The sequence below is a fragment of the Eptesicus fuscus genome, chromosome 10 (genome assembly GCF_027574615.1).
Source record: "Eptesicus fuscus isolate TK198812 chromosome 10, DD_ASM_mEF_20220401, whole genome shotgun sequence".
Classification (NCBI taxonomy): domain Eukaryota; kingdom Metazoa; phylum Chordata; class Mammalia; order Chiroptera; family Vespertilionidae; genus Eptesicus; species Eptesicus fuscus.
The window spans coordinates 2604637-2627855 of NC_072482.1; the positions used below are offsets into that span (position 1 = coordinate 2604637).

A 23219-nucleotide genomic window follows, 5' to 3' on the forward strand; every position below is an offset into this window, starting at 1 on the left:
ACTCTCACATCTTTTGGCCTGGCCCCTGTGGGCATGGACCTAACAAAAGATAAATCTGCATTGCTCCCCTTTTTCTTTAGGAGACTGATGAGATCAGAGATCCTGCAATTAGTTTTTTGGTTTTCAATTTTTACTGTGTTCTTGCTATCAAATCCTTCTTAGTTTCTGTTTGTTTTTGATAAACAACTCCATCCAAACTGAGGATTTTTCTCTTACCTTGTAATTAATTAATTAATTATTATTTTTATTAGCAGAGTTTCCACTTTGCTAAGTAAGAAAATCATCAGTTACTTAGGGAATACTAGAATCAGCCTCAATTTCCTACACTAGTAAGTGAAAGGAGAACAGTAAAATAGTGAGTGTGGTCCCCCTTTCCTCAGTCTTTATAAGCCTCCTTAACCCTTTCCCCAGCACCCCAATAGTAGTTCTCTGTAGAAAATTAAAAAGAACTGGGTTGAGAAATAGGGGAAACTTACAAAAAAGTCCTGGAGTTGCTTTTAAGCTTTGTGTATCACCTATAATGAAAATTGACAAGAACTGAGAAAAATAAATGTTTGATGCTTAAACCAAAAAGGAAAGGAAAGAAAGTTGACAAATATGAGTTTGATTTAAATTTTCAGAGGGCATGGAGTGTATGCAATCCTATTCCCCTCTCCCAGGTCACAAATCCTCTTGATGTTGAAGACCTGAGTCTCAGCTTTGCTCCTCTCTAGCTCTATGACTGGGTAAGTTTCTAAACCTGTGAAATATTATTTTTCTAATCTTTAAAATGGTAATGGTATCTCCTGTTTGGCTTATACTGCAGGGCTGCAGTGAAAAATGAAGGCTAATGAACAGGAAAACTGAGAAGTTCTATGAGAAATGGCAGGGAGAGAAATAGTCAGTGGCTACACAGGATTTATAAAACTTCTGCAAAGTAGTAAGTGTTCACTGCATTGGAGGCATTCTGCTTCATTTAACTTTTCTCTTACCATCTCTATTTCTTTCTTTTATTCCTTACTAGAGGCCTGGTGCACAAAATTCATGAACAGGTGTGTGTGTGTGTGTCCCTCAGCCCAGCCTGCACCATCTCCAATCTGGGACCCCTTGAGAGATGTCCTACTGCCCGTTTAGGCCTGATTCTGGTGGGATCGGGCCTAAACGGGCAGTCGGACATCCCTCTCACAATCCAGACTGCTGGCTCCCAACTGCTGCCTGCCTGCCTGCCTGCCTGCCTGATTGCCCCTAACCGCTTCTGCCTGCCAGCCTGATCACCCCCTAACCAGGCTGGCAGGGGAGGAACTTTCCAAATGACAATCCTAAATAATAAAGAGGTGATATGCAAATTGACCATCACTCCAACACACAAGATGGTTGCCCCCATGTGGTCAAAGATGGCCGCCCCCATGTGGACACAAGATGGCTGCCACAAGATGGGCAGTTGTGGGCGATCAGGCCAGCAGTGGAGGGCAGTTGGGAGGGACCAGGCCTGCAGGGGAGGGCAGTTGTGGGGGCCCAGGCCTGCAGGGGAGGGCAGTTGGGAGCAACCAGGCCTGCAGGGGTGGGCAGTTGGGAGTGACCATGCCTGCAGGGGAGGACAGTTAGAGGTGACCAGGCTGGCAGGGGAGGAACTTGCCAGCCCGATTGCCCCTAACTGTCCTCCCCTGCCAGCCTGTTCACCCCTAACTGCCCTCCCCTGCTGGCCCAGTCACCCCTAACTGCCCTTCTTTGTCAGCCTGGTTGCCCCTAACTTCCCTCCCCTGCCAGCCTGGTCACCTCTAACTGTCCTCCCCTGCAGGCATGGTCACTCCCAACTGCCCACCCCTGCAGGCCTGGTTGCTCCCAACTGCCCTCCCCTGCAGGCCTGGTCGCCCCTAACTGCTCTCCTCTGCTGGCCTCGTCACCCCCAACTGCCCTCCCCTGCAGGCCTGGGCCCTCCCAACTGCCCTCCCCTGCAGGCCTGGTCCCTCCCAACTGCCCTCCACTGCTGGCCTGATCACCCACAACTGCCCATCTTGTGGCAGCCATCTTGTGTCCACATGAGGGCGGCCATCTTTGACCACATGGGGGCAACCATCTTGTGTGTTGGAGTGATGGTCAATTTGCATATCACCTCTTTATTATTTAGGATCGTCATTTGGAAAGTTTCGAATGCTGCATTTCATGAAAAAATGTTCTTTTTCGTTTGTTAATATGTGTGATTTTACTCTTTAAAAACACTTTGTGTGTGTGTGTGTGTGTGTGTGTGTGTGTGTGTGTATTCCTTAGTCACCTTGAGACTTTATTATGTTCTTTGAAATTCCAGTGACTTTGTCAGTGGTCTGACAATTGTTTCTGCCTCAATAATAACTAATCTTAAAAACCTCTATATTGAAGAAAGTTTATTTATGAAATGAATTAATTTTTCCATGGAATTTCAAAGGTTTTGCATGTGTGTGAAATTATGACTGGCACTCTTAGAACCTATTTTGGTCTTTCATTTTTCTGTTCTGAAGATTTTCACTGAAATTCTTTCTCCTTTCTCCTTTCCTCACCACTCTTTCCTCTTTTACCTGCTCAACTCTTTGCTCTTTATGTGCTTTTAGTTCTCTTTGTTGAAATTTCTGTAAGTGCTGAAGCGTTATTTAAAAAAAAAATCATATCTAGTAGGAAAGCTTTGTGTGAGTTAAAAAACTTGGCAATTGATGTATCTTAAAATAATTACATGCAGTTGTTACCTGTGTATTTCTGGCTCTTTTTATTTTGTTGTGTTTTGAGGGAAATTGTAGCTTTTTACAGAAGTGATAAGATCTACCTTAGTACTTAAAATGAGATGTTAGTTTTCCTACATGGTATAAACTGAAGTAATATACAGCATTCCTACAATCAAATAGAGATAATTTAGAAAAGACAGCTCTCATATATTTAAGGTTTTTAAGATTTAGTAATATTAACCTATATTAGGAATGGCAAGTATATATGAGTTATGTGCTACTTGTGTCGAGTTAGTAGCAGGTCCTTGGAAGTGAGAAGAATTTTAGGTTGCCTGTGGGCTAAACAGGAAAGAGAACTATTATCAATTACTGAAGTCTGCCATGGGGAAAGTCTGGGCATAGGTGGACCACATCATGTATTTAGTATTTCTGGCCTAAAGCAATATAGAATAATGAGGACAAAGGAAATTTTTGAACTGAGAGTTTTGTGGCCTTGCTCAGCTGAAGACAAATAAGTAGGGTGGTCAAAGGTATCCACTTATTGATTTTTATGAGTGGAGAAGACTTGAATATCTTGCCAAAATTCTATTGTGTATTTTTGGATATTCTGTCTAATGAAGATATCAGAAGCAGTTCTTTTAGAGAGTACCACATTTTCCATACTTGTCAGAAATACTGGTTGTCTTTGTGGGGGTCCAGCAGGTCTCATGAATTGGGAATTTGTCTGTTATAAGGGGCGATTTATCAATATAGTGGTGATATTGGCCATTTGAAAAGTTGCCCATTCCGTATCTAGAAGCATTCAAATTCAAAATTTTAAATAATGCAAATGGTAAGATTTCATTCTTTTTGTGGCTGAATAATATTCCATTGTATGTATGTACCACATCTTAATTATCCAGTTGTCTATTGATGGGCCTTGAGGGTATTATGCTAGGTGAAATAAGTCAGCCAGAGAAAGACAAAGATCATATGATTTCACTTATAGGTGGAATCTAAAGAACAGTATAAGTGGACAAATAAAACAGAAACAGACTCATAGATACAAAGAACTAACTATAGAGATGGGTGGGGTGCTGGGTGAAAAGGGTGAAGGGAGTAAGAAGTACAATTGGCAGTTACAAAATAGTCCTGGGGATGTAAAGTAAAGCATAGAGAATAGAGTCAATTATATTGTAATAACTATGTATGGTGCCAGGTGTGTTCTATATTTATGGGAAATCACTTTGTAAATTATATAAATGTTTAATCACTATGCTGTACACCTGAAACTACTTTAAAATAATAATGAAGGGAAAAAAAGAAAAAACCTGAGGGATTCTGAGATGTGCCACTTGCTCCCAACCCCAAACTGGATTTACCATTACACTATGGAGCAATAAACCTGGAAAACCAACTGAAGTCTAGATGATCTGAAATATAACCAAGGAGTACAGAAGAAGTCACATAGAGACTGGTAAGAAGGAAGGGGACATGGAAAGCGATAGGCCCCTCATGCAGGTGCAACAGAGGCAGTGGATATCATGGCTGTGGAACTCCCTCCTCCTAGGAGTGTAGTTTGCAACCCCATGTGGGGATCCCCAAACCCAGAGCAACAGAGATGGGAAGAGGAGTCTGCATAGCATCTGGTGATGGGAATCAGTGGGGATTCAGTTCACCTGTGAGACTGTGACTGCAGCCTGTCAGGGATGAACACGCTTATTGTTACAGCCTGGGGAGTTCAGGATCTGGACTCCAACTGCTGGTGAGGCCATTCTGCTGTACTTGGGTCCTATAGATGAGTCTGTTGTTACCCCAGCAGTGACTTTAAGGGGCCCTCTATTTTCTAGGAGGGCTTTTGGTGGAGACCCAGACAGTGACTAAGCTGTGTGATATGGGAAAGAGGATTGGTTTCCCCCACCTCAAGTGCATAGCTAGCGCTCCTTCCTCCAACTGTTGAGCAGCTTGGCCTTCCCCACTCTGCTGGGTTGGAGCTGGGCAGGGCTAGGGCTTTCAGCCAGTCCTGCTGGGTTCAGAGCCCATGCAGAGCTGGGGTGTTTGACTCTGCTATGCTGAGACCAACCTCATAAGGGACCAGAGTGCCATGCAAGGCTGAATTTCAACCCTGACCTGCTTGGTTTGGTGGCGGGGGGTGGTGTGGTGGGGAGCCATGCAGAACTGGGATTTTCAAACTGTGTCTTCCAGGAAGGCTTCTGTTCAGAAGCCAGATGAGCGAGTGCTGGGCTGTTTGGTCACATTTTGGGGAGGCATAGCCAAACTTCCCTGCAAATTCAACCAGTGCTACCTGGGGAAGGAGAAGAAGTGTCCACTCCTCTCCTACAGGGTTGTGGGCACCCCCCCAAATGGGATACTGTTTAGATTAGCCAAGAACCACTGGGTGCAGTTCTATGGGGGGCGGGGGAGAGTGGCTTGGAATGGGGACATTCAAAGCATGAAAATCTCAGAGACTATTGTCTGAGATTGGGTCGAAGTGCTTAGACCCCTCTTGCAGGCTGGCAGCATCATGCCCAAAGGGAGACTCTTTTGATCTATCCTCCTGAGCCGAGGGTCTCTGAGCTTGCTTCTGAAGAGGGGATGGCTTGCTGTACCCAACCTGAACCTTCAGCAAGCTCCCCTAGGGGGAAATAGGGTTGGAGACTCTGGCAGAGACTGAAGTGTTTGGTTTTGAAGGAGAGGCTACTTTCCCCTCATTGAGTGCCTGACAGTGTAATCCCCAAGTAGGGAACCCCCTAGCCCTATCTTAGCTAGCTTGGCTCAACCTACAGCTTCTCTTTGAAAGGCTCTGGAAGAAGACCAGGCAACCTCAGGAGGAGGTAGAGTAGCTGACAAGTGGAGTCAGACTCCAGGGAGCCTTGGTCCTTTTACAGATCTGCCCCCAGCTTTAAGCTGAAAAAAGCTGACCTGTTTGCACAGGTTGGCCCCTCCCATGCACATTAACATCCAATAGATGCAGACACAAACAGTGAACAGCTTAGCAGCTATATAGGCAGGTAGCCCAAGGCCATCTACACACAAAATCTACCTGAACCCCATCAGACCATGCCAGAATTCGACCCAACTAGCCACACAAACAGCACATCCAAAGGGGGATTCCATCAGGCACAAGACCCTTTTTGGAACAACCCCACTTCATGGATCTTCCCAGCATAGTGTCTCAAGGTTTAACTTTATAGTCACCCAGCCTGAAAGGTTAACTCCACCCAAAAAAAGGCCAACAGCATTCAAGACTCAACTACAACAGGGGATGCACAGAACCCACAAGAAATATTCCTAGAGCACAGGTGATCTGGAAGGTTGTGCTACTGAGCCCAACAAGACACCTTCATCATAAAACCATCATAACAAGAATAGGAGTCACAGCAGATCTACCAAATACACAGAAAAAATAGGGGAGACAAAGAGAAGTACTCCAAATAAAAGAACAGGAAAAATCCCCAGAAAAAGAATTAAATGAAATTGATGAAATGAAAGCAACCAAAATACCAGATGCAAAGTTTAAAACAATGATTATAAGGATGCTCAAGGATCTTAGGGGAATAATGGATGATTTCAGTGAGAATTTAAACACAGAGATAGTAAGTATTAAAAAGGACATCCTATCTAATAATAGACAAATATGCAAATTGACCATACCTCCGACACACCCACAAGCCACGCCCACCATCCAATCAGAGCGAGTATGCAAATTAACCCAAACCAAGATGGCTACAGCCACAGAGAGCAAGGTTTCCAAGGTAACAGAGGAAGCCAAGCTTTCTGCCAGCCTTTGCAGGCCTAAGCCTCTACTCAAGCTACAAAGTTTCAATTATAGAAGGTAAACAAATTCAAACAAATGGCAGCAGAATGGAGCTTGAGAGAGCAGGCCAAGGTTGTCACCGGCAACAGGGGAAGCAAAGCTTTCTGAACACCCTGGCCAGGCCCACCCGCTTAAGGCAACAAAGTTTCAATTATAACCCCAACACAAATGGCTGCAGGCCTCGGAGGGAGCCCCAGGCTTGGCTCCGCTCCAGGCTACAAAGTTTCAATTGTAGAAGGAAAATAAATTCCAGATACCAGGGCCTCTGCTTGGGTTGCCAGGGGGCGTGGACGGCCTGCAAACCACCACAGGCCCCTCACTCAGGCTGCCCCATGCTCCAAGGGAACTCCCACCCTGATCAGGGACACCCTTCAGGGCAAACCAGCTGGCCCCCACCCCTGTACCAGGCCTTTATCCTATCTAATAAAAGAGTACTATGCAGATTGATTATCACTGCAACACAGAATATAGCTGCCCCCAAGTGGTCAAAGATCCTGCCCCCATGTGGACACAGGATGGCCACCACAAGATGGCCAGCAGGAGAGGGCAGTTGGGAGGCACCAAGCCTGCAAGGGAGGGAAGTTGGAAGTGATCAACCCTGCAGGAGAGGGCAGTTAGGGGTGACCAGGCTGGCAGAGGAGGGAAGTTGGGGGCAAACAGGCTGGCAGGGGAGCAGTTAAGCATCAACCAGGCTGGCAGCGGAGTGGTTAGGGGGTGATCAGGCTGGCAGGCAGAAGTGGTTAGGGGCAATCAGGAAGGCAGGCAGGCAAGCAGTTGGGAGCCAGCAGTCCTGGATTGTGAGAGGGATGTCCGACTGCCCGGGGATCGGGCCTAAATGGGCAGTCGGACATCCCTTGAGGGGTCCCAGATTGGAGAGGGTACAGGCAACCCCCCTCCATGCACGAATTTCGTGCACCGGGCCTCTAATAAAAACCATAAAAAAGAACCAGTCAGAAATGATAAATACAATATCTGAAATGAGGAATACACTGGAAGAAATTAACATTAGTTAAGATAAAGCAGAGGACTGAATCAGTGAATTAGAAGACAAGATAACAGTAAGCACCCAAGCAGAGCATGAAAAAAAAAATGAGGAAAGTCTAAGGGACCTCTGAGACAACATCAAGCATAACAACATCCGCATTATAGGGGTCCAGCAGGAGAAGAGAGTGAGCAATGGATAGAGAACCTGTTTGCTGAAATAAGAGTAGAAAAATTTCCTAACCTGGTAAAGGAAAAAGTCACACAAGCTCAGGAAGCATACAGTCTCAATCAAGATGAACCCAAAGAGATCCACACTAAGACACATCATAATTAAAATGGCAAAAATTAAAGACAAAGAGAGAATCTTAAATGCAGCAAGAGAGAGACTACAAGAGAGTTCTCATAAAGCTGTCAGCTGATTTTTCAACAGAAACACTTAATGCCAGAGGGATTGGCATGAAGTATTCAAAGTGATGAAAAATAGATACTCTATCCAGCAATGTTATCATTTAAAATTGAAGGAGAAGTAAAGAACTTTCCAGACAAAAAAGACTAAAGGAATTCATTTCTACCAACCCAGTATTGTAAGCAATGTTAAGGGGACTGCTTTTTAAAAAAGATAAATATAGCCCTGTCAGTGTAACTCAGTGGTTGAGTGTTGACCTATGAACCAGGAGGTCACGGTTCAATTCCTGGTCAGGTCACATGCCCAGATTGTGGGTTTGAACTCCAGTGGAGGGTGTGCAGTAAGCAGCCAATCAATGATTCTCTCTTATAATTGATGTTTCTATCTCCCTTTCCCTTCTTCTATGAAATCAATAAAAAAATATAAAAAGGGATAAATATATATAGAGAGGAACATGGTTATAAAGAAAAAATGGCAGTAAGTACCTATCAACAATAACTTTAAATGTAACTGGATTAAAGACTCCAATCAAAAGACATAGTGTAGCTGAATGAATAAGAAAACAAGAGACATACAAAAGTCAGAACAAAGGATATACACAGACTGAAAGTGAAGTTATGGCAAAAAAACAATTCCATGCAAATTGAAACAAACAAAAAAGTCAGAATAGCAATACTTATATCTGACAAAATAGACCTCAAAGTGAAGGACATAACATGAAGTAAATAAGATCACTACATAATACTAAAGGGATTGATCCAACAAGAGAATATAACCCTTGTAAACATATATGCACCCAATATAGAAGCACCTAAACATATAAAGAAAATCTTGGTGGGCTTTAAGGGAGAGATCAACAGCAATCCTACCTAATAATAGACAAATATGCAAATTGACCATACCTCTGCCACGCCCACAAGCCACACTCACCATCCAATCAGAACAAGTATGCAAATTAACCCAACCAAGATGGCTACAGCCACAGAGAACAAGGTTTCCTAGGTAACAGAGGAAGCCAAGCTTTCCACCTGCCCTTGCCAGGCCTAAGCCTCCACTCAAGCTACAAAGTTTCAATTATAGAAGGTAAACAAATTCAAACAGAAATGGTGGTAGAATGGAGCTTGAGAGAGCAGGCCAGGGTTGCCGGCAGCAACAGGGGAAGCAAAGCTTTCCACACACCCTGGCCGAGCCCACCCGCTTAAGGCTATAAAGTTTCAATTATAACCCCAACAGAAATGGCTGCCAGCCACAGAGGGAGCCCCAGGCTTGGCTCCGCTCCAGGCTACAAAGTTTCAATTGTAGAAGGAAAATAAATTCCAGATACCAGGGCCTCCACTTGGGTTGCCAGGGGGCATGGACGGCCTGCAAACCACCACAGGCCCCTCGCTCAGGCCACCCCACACCCCAAGGGAACCCCCACCCTGATCAGGGACACCCTTCAGGGCAAACCAGCTGGCCCCCACCCCTGTACCAGGCCTCTATCCTATCTAATAAAAGAGTAATATGAAGATTGATCATCACTGCAACACACAATATAGCTGCCCCCAAGTGGTCAAAGATCCTGCCCCCATGTGGACACAAGAAGGCCACCACAAGATGGCCAGCAGGGGAGGGCAGTTGAGAAGGACCAGGCCTGCAAAGGAGGGCAGTTGGAGGTGATCAACCCTGCAGGAGAGGGCAGTTAGGGGTGACCAGGCCAGCAGAGGAGGGAAGTTGGGGGCAAACAGGCTGGCAGTGGAGTGGTTAGGGGGTGATCAGGCTGGCAGGCAAAAGTGGTTAGGGGCAATCAGGAAGGCAGGCAGGCAAGCAGTTGGGAGCCAGCAGTCCTGGATTGTGAGAGGGATGTCCGACAGCCCGTTTATGCCCGATCCCGGTGGGACATCCCTCGAGGGGTCCTAGATTGGAGAGGGTACAGGCTGGGCTGAGGGACAACCCACCTCCGTGCACGAATTTCATGCACCAGGCCTCTAGTACAGTCATAACATGGGATTTTAAAACCCTACTGTCAACAGTGGAAAGATCTTCTAGACCAGTGGTCGGCAAACTCATTAGTCAACAGAGCCAAATATCAACAGTACAACGATTGAAATTTATTTTGAGAGCCAAATTTTTAAAACTTAAACTATATAGGTAGGTACATTGTTAGGGTACTCCTAAGCTGGCCTTTGCTAAAAACTCAAGGGACCAAAGAGCTGCATGTGGCTCGTGAGCCATGGTTTGCCGACCACTTTTCTAGACAAGGAATCCATAAGGACACGGCAACCTTAAATGACACATAGATTGCATAAATTTAATTGATATTTACAAAACATTTCATCCCAAAACAGCAGAGTATACATTCTTCTTAAGTACACATGGAACATTCTCAAAGACAGACCACATGTAAGGCCACAAAATAGGTATTAACAAATTTAAGAGGATTTAAATCATACCAAGCATCATCTCGAATCTTAATGACATGAAACTATAAATCAACTACAATAAATAAATTCAAAACATTCAAACACATAATAGGCTAAATAGCATGTTATTAAACAATGAATGGGTTAACAATGAGATCAAGGAAGAAATTAAAAACTTCCTGGAAACAAACACATAACAACCCAAAATCTATGGGACACAGCAAAAGCAATTCTGAGAGGGAAGTTCATAGCATTACCTACTTCCTTCAAGAAACAATAAAAATATCTAATAAACTATCTAGCCCTAAGACTAAAACAATTAGAAAGAAAATAACAAGAAAACCCCAGATTAAGGAGAAGGAAATAATAAGATCAGAACAGAAATAAGTGACAAAGACACTTAAAACAAATATACCACAATACAAAAGATCACTTAAACTAGGAGCTTTGAAAAGATAAACAAAATTGATGAACTTTTAGCCAGACTCATCAAGAAGCAAAGAGAGAAGACCCAAATAAAATAAAATCAGAAATGAAAGAGTTGAAGTAACAACTAACATCACAGAAATACAAAGGGTTGTAAGAAAATACTATGAACAACTATATGCCAACAAATTGGACAACCTGGGAAAAATGGACAAATTCCTAGAAACATACAATCTTCCACAACTGAATCAGGAAGAATCAGAAAAACTGAAAAGACTGCTAACAATGAGTTATATTAGAGCAGAAATAATAAAAAAAAAATCTCCTGACAAATAAAAGTCCTGAGCAGGACAGCTTCACAGGCAAATTTTAAGACATTCAAAGAAGAACTAGCACCTACACTCCTCAAACTATTCCAAAAAATTCAGGAGAAGGCAACACTTCCAACTTTTTTTTTTTTTTTTTTACAATCCCATCATTATCCTAATTCCAAAAGCTAATAAAGACACTTCAAAGAAAGAAAATTATAGGCTAAAATCCCTGATGAACATAAATGCTAAAATCCTCAACAAAATATTAGCAAACCAGATCCAGCAATACATTAAAGATTACATACCATTGTCAAGTGTGTTTTATCCTAGAGATGCAAGGTTGGTACAATATTCACAAATCAATAAATGTGATACATCACATAAACAAAATGAAAGATAAAAATTGCATGGTCATAACAATTGATGCAGAAAAAAACATTTGATAAAATCTGGCACCCATTTATGTTAAACACTCTCAACAAAGTAGGAATAGAGGGATCATATCTCAACATAATAAAGGCCACATATAAAAAACCTACAGCTAGTATCATACTCAATGGACATAATCTAAAAGCATTTCCCTAAGATCAAGAATAAGACAGCAATGTCGCTTTCACCACTGTTATTTAACATAGTACTGGAAATCCTAGCCATGGTGATCAGACAAGAAGAAGAAATAAAAGGCATTGAAATTGGGAAGGAGGAAGTAAAACTGTCATTATTCACAGATGACATGATATATTGTACATAGGAAACCCTACAGAGTCCATAAAAAATGACTAGAGCTAATATATGGATTTGGCAAAGTAGCAGGATACAAAATTAATACCCAGAAATCAGTGGCATTTTTATACACAAATAATGAAGTATAAGAAAAAAAAGAACTAATAACATTCATTTAGTATTGCAACAAAAAATATGGTACTTAGGAATAAACTTAATCAAGGAGGTAAAACACCTGTACTCAGAAAACTATAGGACATTGAAGAAAGAAACTGAGGAAGATACAAATAAGTGGAGGCATATTCCATGTTCATGGATTAGAAGAATTAACATCATTAAAATGCCCATACTACCCAGAGCAATCTGTAGATTCAATATAATTCCTGTTAAAATACCAATGGCATGTTTCACATATCTAGAACAAGTATTCCAAAAATTTATATGGAACTAAAAAAGGACTTCAAATAACCTCAGCAATCTTGAGAAAGAAGAACAAAGTTGGAGTTTCACAATAACTGATATCAACTATTCTACAAAGCCATTGTGATCAAAACAGCCTGGCACTGGCATAAGAACAGGCATATAGATTTAGGACAGAACAGAGAGCCCAGAAATCAACCCACACCTACAAGGTCAATTAATATTTGACAAGGGAGCCAAGAACATATAATGGGGTAAAGACAGTCTCTTCAATAAATAGTATTGGGAAAATTGAACAGATACAAGCAAAAATATGAAATTAGACCACTGATTTACACTATACAAAAGATAAACTAAAAATGGATAAAATACTTAAAAAGTAAGTTGTGAAACCTTAAGAAACCTAGAAGAAAACATAGGCAGTAAAATCTTAGACATCTCTCATAGCAACATTTTTGGTGATATGTGCCCTACGGCAATGAAAATAAAGCAAAAAATAAATAAATGGGACTACATCAAATTAACAAGATTCTGCACAGCAAAAGAAACCATCAACAAAATGAAAAAGGAACTCACTGTATGGAGAACACATTTGCCAATGATATATCTGATAAGGGGTTAACTCCAAATATTTAAAGAACTTAACACCAGGAAGACAAATAACCCAATTAAAAAATGGACAAAGGAACTTAATAAATACTTCTCCAAAGAGGACATGCAGATGGCCAAAGATATGAAAAATGTTCAACATCACTAATCATCAGAGTGATGCAAATTAAAACTACAATGAGATTCTCACCTCCCACTTTCCAGAATGGCTACCATCAATAAATTAACCAACAACAAGTGTGGAGAAAAGGGAGTCCTAGTGCACTGTTGGTGGGAATGCTGACTGTTGCAGCCACTACAGGAAACAGTTTGGGATTTCCTGAAAATATTAAAAATGGAACTATTTCACTGACTCAGTCTTCTCACTTCTGAGAATATTTCCTAAGAATCCCAAAACATCAATCAAAAAGAATATATGCATCCCTATATTCATAGCAGCATTATTTATAATAGCTAAAATCTGGTAACAGCCTAAGTGCCCCTCAGTAGATGAGTATATAAAAAAGCTGTGGTACATTTATACAATGGAATACTACGTGGCCATAAAAAAAAGAAAGAAATCTTGCCTTTCTGTGACAGCATGGATGGACCCAGAGATTATTATGCTATGTGGAATATGTAAAAGACAAATACCATATGACCTCACTTACATGTGGAATCTAATGAACAAATTAAACTGATGGACAAAATAGAAACAGAGGCATGGATACATGGAACAGACTGACAGATCTCAGAGGGGCTGGGGGAGGGTGGACAGGATGAAAGAAGGTGAAGGAATTAGCCAAAGCACATATATGCATAACCTATAGACACATACCACAGTGTGGTGATGACCAGAGGGAAGGGGGCTTGAGGGAGGGTGAGAGGTGGGCCAAGGGTGGGTGATGGGACACCTTTAATAGTATAAACAATAAAAATAAAGTAAAAAAAAATAAAAAAAAATAGTGCTATTCTGGCCAAAGCACATGTGCAGGTGGCATGGGGTTAGAGGGTTGCTAATTTGGGAGCTCTGCTTTGAGGAAGGCTGGGATCTAGGTGAGCACCCTGCATACTTGAACTACAGGGCAGTGAGACTGGCATCGCACAGGCTGTGGCCTGAGTTGGGATTGGCCAAATGAAACACGTATTTCCATTAATGTAAGGATAAGTGTCTTGTTGGATCACATTTAATTAAAGCTTAAGATTCACAAACGTGTGCAGGTTGGGAAGCACCTTTAAGTGGTGGTATTTTTTTAGAAAAAATAATGAAATAGTGATATACATAATTCTATCTTTGAACAAGAAGCAATTTTGCTAGTTGAAAATATGACCAAATATAGAATTCAATGTGAAAAATTTTACCACAAGCACATAACTCAGAAGGAAAAAAAGGTGTCCAACCAGGACTATTTGTTTCTGAAATTTTGTTATATTTTGGGGTCATTTTATTTTATTTCCTCAGTTTTCTGTCCCGCATTTCTCAATCTTCTCTTCCTTTAGAAATTGTGTTCATTTTTCTTTGACAATAAATGGAAATTGATTCTAGGACACTGAGTTAAGGTTTATCACCTCGATTGTCCCCTTCTCCATTTATTTCTTCTAATTTCCCTCACTACTCTGCCCAGTTCTCTAATTTTTCAACTGTTTATTGAAATTAGTTATGTAACTGATTTAATACCTAAATGAGAGTTCAAATAACTTGTCTAAATTCAAAGAATCAGTAGGGAGGGAGCTGGATGCAGCTCGGGGCAGCCTGGCTGCAGCGCTGCGTGCGTCACTGCTAGGCAACAGTCCCTCTGTGTACCTGAAACACTTCAATTAACAAACATGTTACAAGTGGCTTTTAGGAGGTCTTACTATCCTGTTCTCAGTTCTTGGAGAAATAATGCATGGTTCCCATAGCAAGGGTGAAAGACAACTTTTTTACCAAGCCCACAGCCAAAGTGGACAGCATAATTTCCTCCTTTGTGGTTGGAATATAGGTAGAGACACAGAGTCAAGGGAAGTCTCTTTGGGGTGGAAGAAAATCAGATCTCTGTACTTCAAGGAGTTGTTAATGGATGAAGAAAATATAAATAGAAATGAGAAGCTATGGCTGCTGATGAGATAGGTGGGGTTGGGAGATGAGGTCAAAAACATGAGTGGAGGCATTTGCTTGAAAACAACATGGGTGTTTAATTGTCTAGAACAATTAAAAAGTGAGACAGGTGAGCATGATATGGGTAAGGTAAGCAATGAAGGAGAAGGTGGAGAATCACGAGCCTCAAGCCCTGTCACTCTGACACGCAGGGAGCAGGTGGGACAGGGAGCGCCCTCTGCCTAGTGCAGGAGTCCTGCACTACCAGACTTTGCAACAAGAAGAAAAACTTACTCACAGATCCTTGCAGTAACGCTAAGGCACAATAAGAAATATTTAAATCAGTCTAGAGCTAATGCTTTCAATAATCCACCCCTGTCCCAGGAGTCTTTCCAGAAATGTGCCCCAGGATGCACTAGGCTCTCCGCTGCCCAGCGGGCACATAGGTTGGCACACCTGCTGGTGTGGAGTCCTCTTCCCCCTGGGACTCTAGCCGGGAGTGAACGTTTTCTGCGGAGTATTCAGGTTTACTATACTCCCAACATCCCGATTTCATTCATTTCCCGTATTTTCCATTCCCTCCTCTCTTTCCTTTCTCTTTTCATTTTGAATGTCTCCTCTCCATAATGGGATTGCTTCAAGAATCAGAGAAAAGGAATGTTAGAAAGGTTCAAATTTATCAGTATAAAAGAAAACTGAGGCTGAGAGGGGAGAAGCCCTAGGCCTGTGGATGCTAAAAATCATACAATATTCCCCCTCATTCATGTTTCCACTGTCCATGGTTTCAGTTACCTGCAGTCAACTGCAGTTATAAATACCAAATGGAAACTTCCAGAAATAAACAATACAGATGTCTTAAATTGCACGCTGTTCTGAGTAGTGTGTTGACATCTTGCCCTGTCCTGCCCTGTGCCCCTGGGACGTGCATCATCCCTTGGTCTAATGTATCAGGCTGTAGAGCCAGGGGTCCTCAAACTTTTTAAACAGGGGCCCAGTTCACTGTCCCTCAGAGAGAAGGAGGGGAGTCGGAGAGTGCGGCGCACATTTCACACATGCGCACTGCGGGCCCGGACGAGTCGGCTGCTAAGCAGGACAGGCAGTGGCGGCAAAAACACTCAGCGGGCTGCATGTGGCCCGCGGGCCGGGCTGTAGTTTGAGGACCCCTGCTATAGACACTCCCTGCCTGTCAGTCACTCCCTGCCTGTCAGTCACTCCCTGCCTGTCAGTCACTCCCTGCCTGTCAGTCACTTAGTAGCTGGCTGGGTTATCGGATTGACTGTGGAGGTATCACAGGACTCGTGTTCAAAGTAACTCCCGTTTTACTTCATAATGGCTACCAAGTGATGCTGGCAATTTGGCTATGCCAGAGAGAAGCTGTAAACTTATCCTAGGTATGTACAGCAAAAAACCACAGTCTTCATAAGGTTCGGTACTATCTGCAGCTTCAGGCATCCACTGGGAGTCTGGGAACGTATCCCCATGGATAAGGCAGGACACTACTGTAGGCAGTTTTAGCCTCCAACATTCTGAGTCTACGCTCAGTGTACTTTTCTTCTATACCCCAAACAATTTTCTCCTCTTTCTATTCTTTTGGAATATTCCTTTAAATAGTAATTTACTTTTTCCTAAATATGGATTCTTCTAATTTTACTGTTCTTTTTATTAATTTCTGTAGTGTTCCTCTTGGAAAATAATGTAAATTATAGGGAAGACCTAGGAGTTTTGATGATATTAATCATGAGAAATCATAGTAATATGCAAACTACTATGAAATGCACCCTCAGTATTCAGCGGAGAAGGTTGAGCATTTGTCTTAGTTGCCTTGTGTTGGTGTTAAGTTGCTAGTGAAGTTTGATAGTGTCCACCATCTTTTGGGACCTTATTTAACTAATCTCTAAAATGACAAGTTTAACAATACTCTTTTCAGCTCAACTTTTAATGATTGACTTAGTCTAAATTTACAAACTGAAGTCCTATATTTCTGGACTTCAGCCTTATCTGATAAAATCTAGGATTGTGGGGGAGCAAAAGGCTGGCATTCTAAACTGAGGGCCCGCCTAGAAGAGAGCAGACAGGCAGAACAGTTTCCCAGACACCCAGGGTTGATGGTGGAAGAACAGCCAGGCATTGCTCAGTCCCCTTGTGGGCTGTGCTAAATGGACACGCAGATACATTCATGAGGGCTGCTGCTAAAAGGCACTCAAGTTAACCCCCCTTTGAAGAGAGACCTCAGAAAGAAGCCCTTACACTCCCCTCCAGGGAGCTCCAAATCCTTGATGCCACCTGTGGCATGATTTGGTCACGATGTTTAAGGATCCTGTGCTTTGGCTGTGCAAATGGCCCAGAGAGACAGAGGACTGGTGATGATCATGGAGGCCATTTCCTCTTGTGTTTCAGGCTTTGGGAAGCTGAAGCTTTTATGGGAACTCGGATGACTTAGACTGGCTTAAACTTTCTTTAATTGCCCTCTGTACTCCTTTCTTTTTACCCATTTACTCCTTTCTATTTCCTAAATTGAGAAATAGAAAAGAGACTTAAATATGACTCCTGGAGTTGACACTGAAGAATAAAGATTAAAATCCATCCAAGTCTGGATTAATTGTTTTAAAAAGCATAGGGTTCTCACTGAACTCTTTTTAGAAAGGGACTCTGGTTCTCATTAAGTAATGTGAGTGACCAGATATTAGAATGCTTGGATGTGAATCTCTGTTTCTCTACTTACTAGCTGTGTGAGCCTGCACAATTCCTTAACTTTTTGGTCCCTAAGTTTGTTTATTTTACATGGAGGATTTATGTCTACTTCATAAGAGTGCTATGAAGATGTAGAGGGCCTGGGGCAGCATGGCACATATACTAAATATACTTATTGATTATTACATTATTGTTTAAATTGCAGTCTTTATCTATGTGTCCCTTAGAGGGATGGACCACAGCTTCCTCTGCCTTGGGAACTCTGCTGGCCTGAGATTTTCAAATAAATAACAGGATTAGGCCCTTTGAGCTCCTGGTTTGGGAGCCGCTTTCCCAACTCACCACCGTCCAGTGAGCGCGGGTGAGGTTGATCTCACAAGAGGGCCGCCCTCATTTGGCAGGACTACACATCCTACTGAACTTCAGGAGTAAATAGCTCCCTGGTGGCCCCATCCAACTTCCAGCCAAACACTCTACCTTCTTCATCATCAGAGGGTGATTCTCATTTTAGTATCATAATGATTGGTATAACTCTTACTCTGATTTTCTTTCCATCCCTCCTTCCTCTCTAAACTCTCAACACACCATGCTGTTCTCTTCACTATCTTTTTAAAAATAAGCCCAACTGTCCTTTGAAATACTGTCTCTTTCAGCCCTCTGATCAAAGGCTAATTTTTGATCCCATATCCATATACAACAGAGCCTGGAAATAGTGCAAGAGAAATGAAAGATGTGAGTTTATTGTTTTACTTTGTTGAGCTTGGTATTTTCCAAGGGCAGCCTTTATAATATATATATATATATATAACATAAAACAACCTTATTTGTAGGATTGTATTATGTCACAGTATTGGACTAGCAAAGTAATTTTGAAATTTAGTTAATTTACACTTTTTAATTTTTAAATTACATTTTAAAAATTGAGTATTTTTTTACATATGCATAATATCCCAAATTCCTTGAAATCTTTTATTTCAAAAAGCTACTTTGGATTGAAAATCCAACATATTTCATGGTGTCCTGGGTATAGTTGGACAAGCACAGGATTTGGCATCCAAAGACTGAATTTAGAACCTCAGTTTTACCTTTATTAGCTAAATCCCCTAGGGCAAGTTAAATAATGTCCTTCAACTTCACTTTTCTCATCTGTAATTCCTTTAAATATGGATTCAATAAACATGGCTTTCTTTAATTCTCCCCCTGTCTTTTACTTCCATTTCCTGCCCTCTTCAAAACCCTCTTTCTTCTTTTGTTTTATCTCTCAAAGAAGTTATAATTATTTTGCTGGGCCCATCATGACTAGCTAAAACCATTTTAATCCTCTCTTTATCCTTTTTGTTTTTAAAATTTTTAATCCTCACCTGAGAATATGTTTTTATTGACTTTACAGAGAGAGAAAGAAGGAGAGGGAGAGGGAGAGAGAAACTCCAGTGTGAGACAGAAATATCAATTGGTTGCCTCCCGTATGTGCTCTGATGGGGGAGCACACCTGCAGCGTGGGTGTGTACCCTGACGAGGATTGAACCCCCAGCCTTTTGGTGAATGGGACAAAGCTCCAGCCAGTGAGCTACCCTGGCCAGGGCCTCTCTTTGTTCTTAACAAGTAGGTTTTTCAGTTTCTAAAATTTTCATTAATTTCAGATAAATGTCCAATGATGGGGAAGGAGGAGGATGAGGGACAAGAGCTGGGCAGAGAGGGTACCATCCCAGCCCTGTGTCACACAAAACGGAATAGAAATTGGGACTAGAAAAGGCCCTCAGCCCATTGTTCTTTTAAAAAGAGACACAAATCTAAAAGTTTATGTGGTTGTCTGGCTCAAAAGCTACACATTTGTTTGTTTGTTCGGGGAGTGTCGGTTCAGGGAAACCCAGGAGCACCAACTAGTGAGTATGGTTCCAGCACAGGGAGGTAGGAATCAGACGTCTGGCACCAGCCGGACGTGGGGACACCTCCAGGGAAGCTTCCCGCACCGCTCTGCACACAAAGCTTCGGAATTCTCAGAAGGCAGATAAGACCACTTCTCTCAGACCCTATCACATCCCTTGTCTCCATTCTCACTAGCTCCTTGCTCTCTTCCTTCTTCCCTGTTTCCCCAGCATTACAAGTTTGGGAATGTTTCCTATTTCCTGCTGACATGTCATCATGGTCAGCCACTAGAAAGTTTCATTACTTCCTGTACTTCTGGTTAATTACTGAGGTGTCTGCGTTATTTAGAAAAAAAGAAATTAAAGAAATGTAAAGTTAAGGCTTTGGCTGTGACTCAGTGAAGAAGTCTGGGCCATTTAGGAAAATGGCCCCGGGATTAAACGGGGCTAAGTGTCAGTACAATCGATGGAAAGTAAGGCACTTACCAATACTTGCTCGAGACGGTGCTGAAAGGAAACAAAATGAGAATGAGATCTGAGTTTCCAGGGAGAATTTCGGTTGCATAAGCGGCTGCATCAGGAAGAGGGTGTGGAGAGGGCAGCAAGGGTCACATTCACTTTCTAGTGTCAGTTGCAATGCAATGTGGCGGGCGGATGGACAGCCACTTATGGGTTGCTCTTGGGGTATACACTTCGAAGGTTGCACATTTTCTCAGTAATACTCTGGTGGTAGGGTAGAATTGTAAGATCTATGCAACCCATCTGTTAATTTCTTTCAGTAAGAGGCTAACAGTGTTTTGGGTATCACTAATTTCTCAGCCCATGGAAACTTTCTGCCTCTATCTTTCTTCTACTTCTGATCCTGCTTCTTCCTCCTCCTCCTCCTCTCTCTTCTCAATTTTCTTTCTCCCTTTTCCTCTTTATTTAAAAAATCCTTTTTTTTTTTGCAGCAAACTATTACTACTTAACTGCTTCAGCAGGGGGTTTCCAATTTGTATAAAGCGAAGCCGAATCAGCAAGTAAACATATGAGAAGATGCTCAATTTCAGGAGTGAGCAGGAAAATGAAAATGAAAACATTTTATGCTCATCAAAGTGGCAATAATGTGAAAGGATGACAAAACCTAGGGCTGTTACAGATGCCAGGTAACGGGAAACTTCCACACGTTTCAATAGCTAGTAAGTTAAAATGTGCCTAAATTGCATAATGTTCAGGCACAATGTGACTCATGAATCCACTTCAGGGTGTGTACCCCGGATAATCTGTTTCCCACTTACTTAAGGACATTTTTGCAGCATTATTTACGATGGCAGAAATTGGAAACATTGAGAATGCAGCAGTAGAGGAAAGAATAGAATAAATATTGTATATTCATAAGTTGGAAAAATTTTCAACAATTAAGATGCATAACCTGCATTTCTATATATCTCAATATTACAAAGGTGGTTTTTTTTGGGGGGTGGAAAGCAAGTTGCAATGATACTTTCAGAATGATGCCATTTTAGTGAAATTTTTAAAAGATACATACAAAACAATACTATATATTATTCAGTGATACATAGAAATTATATAAACATATGAAAATAAGCTTAAAAGAATTTAATACATCCATAAGTCTTTGGAAGAGTAGATTGGATCTAGGTTTGTGGACAAAAATTTTTACTTTATTTGCCACTTGAGAAATATGACAAAATATAATTTATCAAATCTAGAGTGTGAATTTATGTGTTAATTATTTTTGTAATTGATATCTATAGCTTCTTTAAGAGAAAGAAAAACAAATACAGAAACTACAGGACTTGCAAACCAGATGACAGTAGAATTGAAAGAAGAGCACAAAAACTTACCTGAGGAGTTGGCTGATGGTGCTACACACATACACACACACACACTCACACACACACACAGAAACATTAAGTGAATTATCAGAATCTGGATGGCTGACCTTAGTGTATCAGCTTCAATCATTGTAACCTCCTTTCAAAGGCGAGCCCTGGCCCAGGGAGATCCACTGGCCTGGTGGTGGGTACTGGAGGTCACCCCCACCAGCTCCCGCCCATCTGTTCAGTCTCCATAAAGGGTTTCATCTTTTAGTTGACAGATGCTATTCCTGTGAAACTTCCTGGCTTACATTTTTCTGTCCTCATCCGTTCCCTTTTTCCTTCTTGTCTCTTTTTCTCTTCTTCCCCCTAACCCCTATCACTTCCCCTTTTCACTCATCATTTTCTCTATTTTTTCCCTTGCCTCTCAATCAATTTGGAAACTTGTTTGTTACTGATAGACCACCCTAAACTAACACGGCCAGGAGACTTTAGCTCTCTCTTAGTATTTACATGAACTGATAGGGTCTCACATTCAACCAAGCAAAGTGTAATATGCTAATGATATGCTATGGCTGCTCAAACACTTGCTATAACGTGCACTGACCACCAGGGGGCAGATGCTCTGACTGGTAGGTTAGCTTGCTGCTGGGGTCCAGCTGATAGGGACTGAGTGAGATGGGCCAGACAGGCCCTGGAGCCCTCCCTGGCTGGCCAACCTCCCGTGTCCCTCCCCAACCCTGATTGTGCACTAGTGGGGTCCCTCAGCCTGGCCTGTGCCCTCTCACAATCTGGGACCCCTTAGGGGATGTTGGAGATTGTCTGAGTGTTCTGTGACCTAAAATTTGTTTCTTAGTGATGTCATGGAAACAGACTTTCTAAAAGATCTGAGGACAAAGCAAATTCCAAAGCAAATGAACAGTCATGTGTTCATTAAAGTGTAAAAATAAAAACTTCTGGAAGCGACTTGAGTTATGTTATATGATGATAGCATTTAATAGTTTATGCAAATATAAGTAGCTAAACTCTATCTAGAAATGTAAAGACAAGGTGTATTTTTTTCTCAGCTTATTTTTGGAAAAAGGGTGTTTTTCTTCCATACTTGGTTGCCATTGTGATGGGAATTAAGTGCAGAACACATAAAATCAGTGTTTTACATTAATGTTACTTATTTCTCATGGTTCTGTGAGTATTTTAAAAATACTAAATACTTAAAAAAGTAAATATTAAGAGATGATGAATACTTTCATGTGCTATACTTATGGTTGCTATAAAAATTAATATTAAAAATAAATTCAGTGCATTTAAAAAGTTTTGAATTACCATAGCAACTTTAATATAGAATATGTGATGTGTTTAAATTAAACTAAATTCACTAAGATTTAAATACTAAATTTAATGTACCTAAACTAATGTAATGATCTCACCTAGTATTTTCCTGTCAGAGAATTCCATTATCTCAAGTTGATGAGAAAATTTCTATTTCTATGTCAAGAAATTGTGTTTGAAAGACTAGTAGAGATTGGCAACTGAGAGATTTAGGATGATAGATTTAGAGGTGACTGGAAAGTCAGAGAAATAAATTGTGACTTGGTTTTATGAATTTTAAATTATGGCTTATTCAGATCAGACAACTGTAAAATGTTTACCAATGCACATTTTTGCTAAGAATGCTAGGGTAGCCTAGAATGGAAAGGAGCTACGATTGCAGACTGTAAACTGAAGAGTTGTAACCAGGAAATTAATAATGGTTACTAAATTGTGTAAGAATAAACTAAAGACATGAAACTTGAAGTCAGACTGTCTACGTTCATACCCTGGTTGAGTCACTTGGAAATGACTCAACCTGGCCCTAAGGCATTGGGCCAGTCACTAACACTTTTCATGCATATGCTTCTCTTGTATAAATTAGGGATAACAATCTATAGAGAATTAATTGATTATTTAAGAACTGATCATTAAGGTTCACCATGACTGGTGAGGAGAATAGGTAGTAAGAAGGCAAGAGTAGAAACATGGAAACCAGTTAGCAGGCAGT

The 23219-nt window shown here is 41.5% G+C and overlaps 1 protein-coding gene and 1 long non-coding RNA gene across 2 annotated transcripts in view; both read right to left on the minus strand.

The window, feature by feature from the left end:
- TSBP1 (testis expressed basic protein 1) overlaps nucleotides 1–23219 on the minus strand; it is a 73408-nt gene that overhangs the window by 43832 nt on the left and 6357 nt on the right. The window lies entirely within an intron of this gene.
- On the minus strand, nucleotides 477–21429 carry LOC129150468 (uncharacterized). The gene is made up of 3 exons (XR_008557225.1): nucleotides 21307–21429; nucleotides 19848–19868; nucleotides 477–515 (listed from the first exon to the last, which is right to left on the minus strand). It is a non-coding gene; the product is annotated as an uncharacterized LOC129150468 (long non-coding RNA).